This window comes from Photinus pyralis, unplaced genomic scaffold, assembly GCF_008802855.1.
Source record: "Photinus pyralis isolate 1611_PpyrPB1 unplaced genomic scaffold, Ppyr1.3 Ppyr1.4_LG3a, whole genome shotgun sequence".
Lineage (NCBI taxonomy): Eukaryota > Metazoa > Arthropoda > Insecta > Coleoptera > Lampyridae > Photinus > Photinus pyralis.
The window spans coordinates 1,309,183-1,317,309 of record NW_022170509.1 but is presented as its reverse complement, the minus strand read 5'-3'; positions in this window follow the sequence as shown (position 1 = coordinate 1,317,309).

The window sequence follows — 8,127 nt, the reverse complement described above, 5'->3', positions numbered from 1 at the left end:
AAAACCTGTAAACAACCGCTATATAAAAGAAATCAGGGTAAATTGAAATTACCGCATTGTACGCAAATAAAATGTGGGTGCTCCCAAAAGCTTGAGCCTTAATGTCTGCATACTCCAGTTCTCAAGTAAGAAGGTTGTCAAAAATTGACCTGATGCTTTAAACAAACACCCCTATATGCCACAAATTCAACAGACAGTCTTAAACGATTTGCAAAAGGTGCATATGAAGACAATGAATTACCCCTTAGAAAGGGCGGCTTTTCACTTCCTATGCAGCTACTTGACCAAGCGTATAAACAAGTGCATAGTCATTCTCTCCACCAAATAAGTACATTTTCACAGTCCCTCCACGAAATTTGCAAACAAATCAATTTTTTTTAATATTTGATACGCTCTTTTGTGTATTCCTAGATGCAATGAATTTGATCGCTTTCCTATCGAGATTGAAGTAAAAATCTCCTGCTCAAATAAATCTGGTCCAATCTTGAACTTATAATAATAAGGCGATAACAAGCGAAGTCGTCAGCAAAAATAGTTGTCAAATTAAGGTAGTAGTATATAATGAACAAAATGGAAAAGTACGTCGATAAATTTTAAGATATTTACGAGTAGACCCCAAAGTAGAGGGCTATAGAATTTTGCATCTAACTATAAACTCAATTCTTAAAATAGCCGTATGAGTTTTTTAAAGTAACTATAAACAAACGGCTTACGTGTTTCTGGAAAATTCTACTACCTAAGTACACAGGAATTATGAATGGCGGTTCACCAAATATTTCAAAAACTACGTTCAAAAAATCTCTCCAGAATAATCCCTACCTATCCATTTCGTATTAATTAACGACTCTTTCAAAATGGCGTCTAGTACTGAACATTTTTTTTCAAGAGAAAATTAGAGTCGCTACCCCCTCCCCCCGAATTACGCGCGAGTTAGGCCCTTCATCATCATCTCACGCGTTTGGTTTTTGTGCAAGTTAGCATTCCCATTAGCAGGTAATGCCCACACCCTTATTTTGCGTTTTTAAGCACCTAGAACTAATTAAAATATACTTATCTATGGTAAAATACCGACCGATGGAAGCGAACGGTGTCCGGGACTCCAGGTTACTGCATTATAGAATTCAATTACGCGCAAGCAATAATCGGGGAACTACGAACTTCTTCACAAACCTGAATTTACTAAAAATTTTGAAATTATCAACATTATAATTCAACCACCATTACTCTCTACTATCAAACTTACAACACTGCGCACCCCTAGCGAACTTTTAACTCGACAAAAAATTGAGAACAAATCAACCCCCATCAGAAAGTTCCTGTTACATATTTTAATTATGTGGTAGTATTTAGTTTAATTGATCCTCAAACTCTTGATGAAGCTGTTGCATGCTGAGCAGTGGAAGCAGGCTATACAGGAGCTTTGATTAAAAATAAAACTTGGTAACTGATATATTTGCCATCAGGTAAAAGAACATTGCCATGTAAGTGGGTATTTAAAAGTATAACTAATGAGACAAGACTGATTATTAAAGGGCATGCCCAGAGAAAAGGAAATGATTGAGACGAAGTCGATGCTCCGTTGTAAGATATACCTCAGTTCGATTCTTGCTTGCTCTAGCTGCCATAACCCAGAAATTATTCAAATGGGTGCCATAGGTGCCTTTCTTCAAGGTGACACTAAGTGCAATCTCGATAATCCGGCCGCGCCTTAGTCCGGCACGTTCGGTAATCCGGCGTCTTTGGGACGACGATGTCATTTTTGATCAAATGCACATAGCAAAGAAACAAAAAAAACAATTGTAAGCATTTTCTTTTTATGTACATACATTTTCATAGTAAAATTGGCGTGTTTTTCGTATTAGTCTCGATAATCCGAATTCTTTGATAATCCGGCGGTTGCGTGGTCCTATATCTGTCGGATTATCAAGATTCCACTGTACTATGAAGAGAATGCCCAGATTTGTCATCTTCATAAATCTATTTCTGGACTCGGGGAGCAAGCTAGTCGGCAGTGGAATCTAAAATTGAACAATGTTCTACTTAAAATTGGTTTGGAAAGATCTAAAATTTATCCATTGTTACAAACCGAAAATATTAATATTAAGATTACACTTTCTTAGAGAGTCAAATTTACATGTGAATGGTTGTAACATGATAGCAGATAATATAACGAAGGGGGTTACACTAGTAAAACATTCGTACTGTATTAGTAAAATGGGTTTGCGGAGGGAGTGTTGGGAATTAAGAACGTAACCATATTTGGTTTTGTAACGTAGGCAACGTGGTTGTTGTATGAATTGTCACTTGTAATTATGACGCTTCTACGAATTTTAAATTTCTCACCCCTTCTACCCCAAAATACAGAACGTTCACAAAACATTCAGAATTAACTGCAAGAACGGCGTCTTGATATCTTCACAATTGGAGGTGCAGTGAAGACAGATAAATGTAAACTAATACTGCATCATTGTCTAGAAGTAAATGCCTGTGCTTTTTTATCGCCCAGTAGGATTTTGAACTATCTTCAGGAAACTACCTGGGATGAAAGTCTTTGTGGTTTGCAACTTTGTATTTTATGCGAACATAAAACTCGCACCTTCAGTACGTAGAAGAGCAGTATAGTAAAATTTACCAATTTTGCTGTTATTTGAGGTTGTCTTTTTACTAATTGCATTACCGTTAATAATGTATATACCTACATTTCAATACTCCGTATGAATTAAAGAAAATAAATTGCATTTCTATGTGGATCAGAGAAATATGGAAAGATGAGTAACATTAATTAAGGATGCAGCTCTTTGAGTGCAATACTGCATTTCTTTAGAGAATGTAATGAGTTCGTCCACTTTGAAATTCTGTCTGTGAAACTAAGGGAGTCCATACTATTACTATACGTTTACTACATACAAAACGGAAAAAGATGTATTTCCAAAAATCAATAATAGTGCGTCACGATGTCTCATAGCGTCACAACATACGTCGCGAACAACATATGCGAACGCGTGTCTGCTGGCTTGCTACACCGATGTTAAAATTCAATGAAAGCGAAGGCGTAGATACTAAAGGACGAAAATTTCATGATAAATTGCAAAAGGCTTTGAACGTTACCTACTTATAAACTTAGTTAAAGTAATAATGATAGTCAATTTACCCCGATTCGAACTATTATACTTAAACAACGTAAGCTGCTTTTATATTCTTAGTACATAGAGGAAAACTGTTCAAAGAGCTTAATATTTAAAAGAACTTGCGATTGCAGCAGATTTTCAGTAGATAATTAAAAATGTAAAACGTAGATTAAACCATAAACTTATAGAACAACAAACTTCGAGTCAAAAAATTTGCAAAGAACCACAATTCGCTAAAATTGACGAATTTGAAAATAGAGATTCATTGAATCTTATAAGTATCTTGTAAATAATGATGGGAATTAGTGGCCAATGCATGTAGCCGGTTTACTTATTCCAACTTTTTCGCACCCCACACAGTCTGTACTGGAACTTTTTATGAAAAATACGCTCAAAAAGACTTTCTCCTAATTTTGAGAATAATATATTTCGCATTGTCGCTTAAAGTGGCGTTTAGGTACATTGAAAAATTGGAAATTTGTTTCTACAATAACTGCCTTCTGGGTACAAATTTTTGGTTGAAATAACATTCATTCAAATATATAATGTTCCTACATTTGCATGAAACAACAATTATTTAGCTAATTCCTTTACTTTCGCCATTATTGAGGAAAGAAGTTCTTAAAAACTCCCATATAAAATATATATCTTTCATTTTTATCACACACTGATAATAATTTGTTATCAAATTAACTTCATTCAGCAACCATCGGTCATTAACAGAAGTTCATTTTTTTACCTCAAAACAGTTATTGAGGAAATCGCAAGGCAACTTTTGCACTTTTTGTAAACGCCACCTTAATAAACTACCTCATATCCCGGGGGTGATGATAATGTCTTCTCCTGATCTCTATGTTGTGGTGACTATGTTCAACGGAGATCGGTGTGTCATATAGTACCTAGTCGCCGTTAGTGGGTGGTTTTAGTCTGTTGAATCGCTCAATTTCTTTCACACACACTACCTACACAGCGAATATAGCTATGAATCTAATCTATCACAATGGCAGCATTCAATTGGAATTTTTTAAAGAAAAACTGTTTTCATAAAGTCCAAGAGTAATCGCGGAGAAACCTGCGGATTGAAAGATCTTCAAACGCCAATGATCTGTTATATTAGAATTGTTCTAATAAATCTAAATTTACCAGATGTATACTCAAAATATTCGTATGGATGCCGCTTTCAATAACTTTTTCAGTGGTTCAGAGGTATGGATTTTCAAGATGAATAATTTGGGATGTAGTGTAGGTGTATATACTTAAAATCTTGTTGTATATTTTGGAGCAAATACAGACATTTCTGAATAAGAACGGACTAATGTGCTTTCGAATTACCTACTTGCTATTTTAAAAGCAATAAAGGCGCCTGATAATTAAAAAGTCAAGCAATAGCGTTTGCATTGGAGTGTGAAATTTATTACTTCTAACATATTTTTAAGATCTATTTTCCGACCAATGGCCGACCATCGCCACAAAAAATCTATGTCTGTAGAGATTATATTGGTATATGTACGGACTCTACAAAATAGCCTCAAGGAAACAAGTCTTTGAACGTAACCGTAAGTGATTTAGCTTACAAACCTCCATGCTGGGGTCCGTTAACTTGGCCCCCCCACTGAGAGATTTCATAGTCGTATTATTTTGAAATGAATGCGCTCGTTATGCGCTCATATGCGCCACCGATAATAACTCTTGCGCCATTATCGTTTTTTAGAAATCCGAAAAAACATTTAGGAGGGGCCAAGTGAACGTAGCCCCCTCCCAGTACGTATTTTGTCCTTGTAACTAGGTCACCTGATACATTTGGTTATGCGCTCAATTGCGCCACTTGAATTAAAGCTAGCGCCATTACGGTTAAGCCGTGACAAATTTTCAAAGAGTGGGGGGGCCAACTTAACGTTTTTAAAAAGTTACTTTTTTTTAACATCTTTTCATACGAAATTGTACTCTCAGGTATGCGCTGAAATGCGCCGTAAAAAGATATCTTTGCGCCATTATTGTTTTTTGGTTATCCTTAAATATATTTGGGGGGGGCCAAGTGAACGGAATCCCCCATAACGCATTTTGCTACCGGTATTTGTGCCACTTGATACATCTGGTTATGAGCTCAATTGCGCCACTTGAATTAAAGCTACGCCATTACGGTTAAGCCATAAAAAATTTTTAAAAAGTGGAGGGTCTAACTTAGCGTTTTCAAAAGTTATTTCCGGAAGTGCGTCCATTTTGAAAATATTTTACATCGATTCGGCCTTCGGAGTAACTCCTAAATACAAATTTTTAAAAACCTACCTATTTTACTTTCTCAGAATCGTTTAACTAAAGCTCCCAAAAAACACCCTGTATAGTGTTTCTGAAACACTATAATGGCGCCAAGATTTTTGTTTACGGCGCATTTTAGCGCATGATAGCGCATGATGAAAGGTACGATGTAGTAGAAAAAACATGTTAAAAAACGTAACTTTTGAAAACGTTAAGTTAGCCCCCCCCCTTTTTAAAAATTTTTTATGGCTTAACCGTAATGGCGCTAGCTTTAATTCAAGTGGCGCAATTGAGCTCATAACCAGATGTATCAAGTGGCACAAATACCGGTAGCAAAATGCGTTATGGGGAATTCCGTTCACTTGCCCCCCCCAATATATTTAAGAATATCCAAAAAACAATAATGGCGCAAAGATATCTTTTTACGGCGCATTTCAGCGCATACCTGAGAGTACAATTTCGTATGAAAAGATGTTAAAAAAAGTAACTTTTAAAAACGTTAAGTTGGCCCCCCCACTTTTTGAAAATTTGTCACGGCTTAACCGTAATGGCGCTAGCTTTAATTCAAGTGGCGCAATTGAGCGCATAACCAAATGTATCAGGTGACCTAGTTACAAGGGACAAAATACGTACTGGGGGGGGCTACGTTCACTTGGCCCCCCCCAAATGTTTTTTCGGATTTCTAAAAAACGATAATGGCGCAAGAGTTATTATCGGTGGCGCATATGAGCGCATAACGAGCGCATTCATTTCAAAATAATACGACTATGAAATCTCTCAGTGGGGGGGGGGCCAAGTTAACGGACCCCATGCTGCGTGGGATGGGACGCCGGTATAGTGATTACCATTTAGGTTGTTTCTATTTTTCTTCGATACAATGACTGTATCCTTTGCGGGTTTGAATCAAAAGCCGTCGGTTTAGTTTGATGCAATTCCATATGTTTGTATTCAAACACATTTCACGACATCAATTATTTCAGGAAATAATTACATACAGCGACAGCATCGCTTTGTAGTGAGTTTCCCTTTAGACACATTATTGTAAATAAATATAATCCTTTAATTAAATAAATGTGCAATGTGCAGTATTTTACAGTCGGTATTTCTATAAAGGCTAATTGTGTCGCTTAGTACAAAATGGGGCCATGCTATCACTGAAAAATTTTGGTGCGCATTTAAAACCTAGGATAAAACAGAATTAAATTCACTTATAACGGGGGCAAAAGCCCTGGGTCCCACATGCTCCCTAGGAACTGGCATAAGGTGACATTCACACTTAATTTTTTAATATCTAATCAATTATAAAATATCTGAAACTTGTGGAGGCTAACAGCTAGTCTGCAAGCGGGCCAAAGCTTTAAGGTACGTAATTCTACATTAGTGTTTCTGTATAAAAAAATGTCAGTCTTTTTTACACTTTGGAAAATACTATGATCCGTCCACTATTACGTCTATACAGGATTATTTCGTTGCCCTAAGCATGTTTTTACTACGCCTATTAGCTAATCCGCGCAAATGTATTCTTAATTTAAATCTTTACAGAAGAAACTAAAAAATGCAGCCTAATTCCACTGTAGAATAAAAATTAAAATCTTGAAATTTCAAGCTGAAGTTTAATTTCGGAGAGAATGATAAGTACTTTTATTTAAAATTAGATTAAAATACAAAATTAAACATTTAAGCGACCGACGTCGAAATTGTTTCCATAATCTCGACTCTTACTCAAATTTGTAGATCGTTCGTTCGTCGTGAAAGCTCTCTGTTCTTGCTAGTTAGTTACGATTTAAAATATATTTATTTCTTCGGGCAAAAACAAACCAACTTAATATAACTTTTCGTTTATGGCATTTTAGAGAAATAAACTGAAGGAGGTCAACAATGTTTTCTTATAAATGCATTCGTACATAAATTGTTTTCGAACATATTCCTCGCTACAAGACAGATTTGTCCACATTATGCTCTATACTTAATCGGCATACTGTTGCAATTGAAAAGAATTTGAGTACTGTTTGGAAACCCGGAAGGATGGAAGCATGAGGCACCTTTTTCCAACATTTACGAAAGCCAATAAGATTGCTACTTTTTGTCGACCAACCCAAAAATTTCATTTCTGCGATACCACATTTCCATTAGAGGTGTTGTATACTATGGAATTACTGTTCTTTGCGATTCTAATGTAGTTCATAATTGTTGTACCCATTAATCAATCTACTTTATCGGTGAAAACGGTTAGGTAGAAACTGTTGGTCGTAGGAAAGATATAAAGATTTTCCCGCCCCATTTTGTTGGTAGGTAAATAAATAAATTTGAGGAAACTTGATTATACATTAAAGTATTGGCCATTTTCCATTATTGAAAAAAATTAAAATTATGTTTTTCACATTTCATCATAGTCTTCATCTGTTCTATAATGTTCATACATGTGCCTATACACTGGGGATGGAGTAGGTATACTGTACGTGATATAATACGTGTGGCGAAAATAATGGACTTACCACCAGTACCTGAAAGTATATCACGCATTCGCATAGTAAGATGGAACTGCAAAACGGGCTGTGGTGCCATGAAATGTAATTGCCGAAATAATGTACTAGGCAGTTCATGTGGTCAGTGTCAAGAAACAAACTGTAAATATCGTCCGCAGCGAATAGAAGGCAGTGTACAACCTTCCTTTTTTACCAAAAATCGACTGCACCAAAATTTCTCGGGAAAACACTTTTTCTTATTAATTTTGGTGCGTAGA